The 3,948-nt window shown below is 47.2% G+C and overlaps 1 non-coding gene across 1 annotated transcript; it reads left to right on the top strand.

Annotated features, from left to right (window-relative positions):
* The first annotated feature begins 330 nt into the window (after window positions 1-330).
* Window positions 331-519, top strand: LOC137433239 (U2 spliceosomal RNA). The gene has a single exon (XR_010985632.2). It is a non-coding gene; the product is annotated as a U2 spliceosomal RNA (small nuclear RNA).
* Window positions 520-3,948: the final 3,429 nt, after the last annotated feature.

Genomic DNA, 3,948 nt, shown 5'->3' with positions numbered 1-3,948 from the left:
GTGTCAAGCTCGCGCGTCGGCATGTTTTGGGATGCATCACTTTTCGTAGAATTTTGTACTTGCCTTATTCAAGAAAGAAATGTTCCTTTATCATGATTTGCGGAATATGTTATACGAGTGATGTGTAAACCTATGGTGGTTGGTTTTATATATTTGTTTGGATATTTTGGATTATTTGATTTGGTGTCGGCATGTTTTGGTGTGCCTCATTTCCCGATGAAATTTGTACTTGCCTTCTTTTAAAGAAATTTTCCTCATGATTTGCGGAATATGTTATGCTGATTGCATGTTCAAACCTATGATTGTTGGCCTTTGAGGTGAGACATTTGATTAGTTGGTTTTATTTTTTAATAAAAAATCGTCGTAGTATCTGTTATCAGTTTAATAGCTGATATGCCCCGCAATGCGGGACTAGTCTATTAAATGGATTTTTGGTATCGGGGGTTGGTAAAGGGCTTGCTCCGTCCGCTCCACGCATCGACCCGGTATTGCAGTACAGCCAGGAACGGTGCACCCCCCTTAGGAGGGGGGGGGGGGGGGGGGGTGGAGACTTTGAAAACAAAGAAAAGATTCTTAAACTAAAACTTTTATGACCTTATCTGCCGTTGGAGAAGTGTTTAAAATTCAACTCCGTTGAGTGAAAAGGGAACATCGTTGTACACACTGGTTTGTGGGTTCCTTCTCTCTTTAATATTCTTCCCACTCATAATTATTCTCTTCCTTAGCCTCCTTATCCCCCTCCCCTTCCTGCTCCTCCTCCGCCTCCTCGGGGTGCTGAAGCCTCTCAGTGCACGTTCAAACCTCACTTGCGATGGCCATTGTAAAAAGGTTGACGGAATTAAAAATGAAAAAGGACAAACAATTACAGATACATTCAAAGCACACCGCCCTCATGCCAAATAAATAAATATCCTCCAGCATGGCATTGCCGGGGACATTCGGGCTAAAATGGATTAATCGGGCTAAAATGGATTAATCGGGCTAAAATGGATTAATCGGGCTAAAATGGATTAATCGGGCTAAAATTGATTAATCGGGCTAAAATGGATTAATCGGGCTAAAATGGATTAATCGGGCTAAAATGGATTTTTTTTATTTATTTTTTTATATATTTTTTTGTATACAAGATCGCGCGGCTCGTGAAAGAGCGAACATTAATCACACAGAAAGACAAACCGACACAAAAACATATAACATCGGGAGCGGTAGACAAGATGGGGAAAGAGGGGGAAGGACACAAACAACATTTGAGAGCAGGGACCGAGAGACATGGAGACACCGAGAGATCTGAGAGAGGGCGAGGGCTTTGAGGGGAGCATGGGAAGGGGGGGGGGGGGGTGGGAGAGGTATAAAACATATGGACACGGCCAGGACTTCCAGGAAAGAAGTTGGAATTTCAAACAAGGTGGATCTGGGGTGAATTAGCGGGGGTAGAAAAGATCAAGGTTTTGGATGGGGGAAGATAAGAGATGGTGGTGAACAGCTGTTTTAAAGACCTGGAGGGAGGAGTGGGATTGAAGGGAGTAAGGGAGTTTGTTCCAGAGGCGGGAGAAAAGAGGACTGAAAGAGTGAAGGTGAGCAGAGAGCCGAGATTTCGGCAGTTTAACCATCAGAGGGTTGCTGGCAGATCTTGTGCGACCTGTAGGAATATTTGGGGGACAGAGCACAGAGAGAGCTGGGGGTGCAAGGCCGGAGAGGAGTCGGTAGAAGACAGAAAGACCACCTACCTGCCTGCGGTGAGTGAGTGAAAGGCCGTCAGAGATAGCTTCATCGCGGGAGATTCCAATAATTCTGAAAGCTTTGGTTTCAACAGCGTGAAGCCGAGCTAGGTGTGAGGCAGGAGCACCGGCCCATAGGGGAGAACAGTATTCCATTGAGCTGTGGATGAAAGCCTTGTATGTGGTGAGGAGCTCAGGTGTGCCGAGGAAGGACTTCGCACGACGGAGGATGCCCAGTCGGCGACTGGCTTTGGAGGCCAGCTTGGAAATGTGGTTTTCCCAAGAAAGATCATGGCAGATAGTGAGACCCAAAAGCTTGAGCGACAGGACTTCTTGGAGAGGATTATTCACAAAGTAGATGGGAGGATTGTCTAGTCGATCTTTTCGGAGAGACATAGTAAGAGTGTGAGATTTGTCAGGATTGAAAGACATGTTCCACTTGTTTGACCAGTCTGTGATTTTGTCCAGGTCTTCAGAGAGTGAGGAGGCTGCAGACTGCCGATCTGAGGGAAGAGGAATAGAGCGGCAGAGAGTGGAGTCATCAGCAAAGAGATAGAGAGGATTTTCAAGAGAGTCAGAGAGATCATTGATGAAGACCAGAAAAAGCACAGGGCCCAGAACACTGCCTTGGGGAACTCCAGCCTGAAGAGGAAGAGGAGATGAGAGAACCCCATTCAGGGCCACACGTTGACGACGACTAGAGAGGAAGTCAGCCAGCCATGCGTGGAGATTTCCATGGATACCAAAGGAGGAGAGTTTGGTGAGCAGAGCAGGGTGCCAGACCGTATCGAAAGCACGTGATATGTCGAGGGAGACAGCTCTAATTTCCTGTTTGGCATTGAGGACCTCCATCCATTGTTGAGACAGCAGAGGCAGCATGTCCAGAGTAGAGTGACCTGGTCTGAAACCAAATTGATGCTCAGAGATCAAGCCATTGGAGAAGAGGAAAGATTTCATATCCGAAGCAATGATGGATTCCATGACTTTGCTGATAATTGGGAGAAGGCTGATTGGTCTGTAGTTGCTAGGATCTGTTTTTGCACCTTTTTTGTGCAAAGCGGTGATGTTGGCTGATTTCCAAGCAGATGGCAGTTTACCCTGAGCAAAAGAGAGGGTGAAGAGAACAGAGAGAGGGTGAGATAGAGCGGCAGAGCAGGATTTTAGGACCCGTGGGCTGATGCCGTCGGGTCCAGTTGCAGAATCAGAGTCGAGGGTTGACAGAAACTTTTCCACCTTGTCAGGAGGAAAGGACACGGAGTCCAGGAGCAGCTGGGTACGACTGGGTATGGTGGGTACAGAGAGGGATGGGTTTGGGACACAAGATTTAGAGGCAAACACAGAGTTGAGGCATTCAGCTTTTTCACGTGCGGAGTCAGCTGTGTAGCCGTTTGAGGTAAGGGAGGGGATGGAGGGGGAACAAACACCAGAAACGGATTTGACCAGATGCCACCAGGATTTGGAAGAGGGAGACAGATAAGAGAGTTCGGTCTTGAGAACGGAGAGATATTGTTTCCTGGCTCTCCTGAGGGTGGACACACACTTGTTTCGGGCTTTGTGAAAGGAAATGAGATTTCCTTCCGTTGGATTTGCTTTCCAGGAGACGAAGGCAAGTTGTTTCTGGGCAACAGCCTCACCACAAGATTTTGGCTTAAAAACTGTCAATCTATGCCATATATAATGGAGCAAGTGTATATGTATGTACCATGGACGGGAGGAAGGGTATGACAACTGAAGACGAGATGGGATAAATCTGTGCATGAGGGAGAGCATTTTACTTTGGAAGAATTCCCAGGATGAGTTGATGTCAGAGGTGGTAGAGATGGGAGACCAGTCCAGATGATTGATGGCTGCTTGAAGACTGTGCCAGTTGGCCTGAGTGAAATGCCAGACACGTCGACGCTGAGCAGGCTCCCTGAGGATGGTCAGAGAGATGTCCACTTTAACAAGGACATGATCAGATGATCCGATCGGAGCAGAAGAAGAGCAGCAGACATTTTCAGGGAAGTTAGTCATAACCAAGTCCAGAAGAGAAGATGTTCCATTGACTGAGATCCGGGTCGGGAAATTGACAGATTGTGTCAGTCCCAGTGAGTCGCAGAAGTCCTTTGCTGAGGAGCCATGGCTGGTGAGAGAGGTACCCACACCCAGCCAACTGGCATGATGACAGTTGAAATCACCACATATGAGGAAGAGAGAGTTGGGATGAGTAGATAGAAGTTGGTCCATATCA

This window comes from Myxine glutinosa, chromosome 8 (genome assembly GCF_964187855.1).
Source record: "Myxine glutinosa chromosome 8, kmMyxGlut1.1, whole genome shotgun sequence".
Lineage (NCBI taxonomy): Eukaryota > Metazoa > Chordata > Myxini > Myxiniformes > Myxinidae > Myxine > Myxine glutinosa.
Note: the sequence above shows the minus strand (reverse complement) of the source record. Positions and strands in the feature narration are given on the sequence as shown.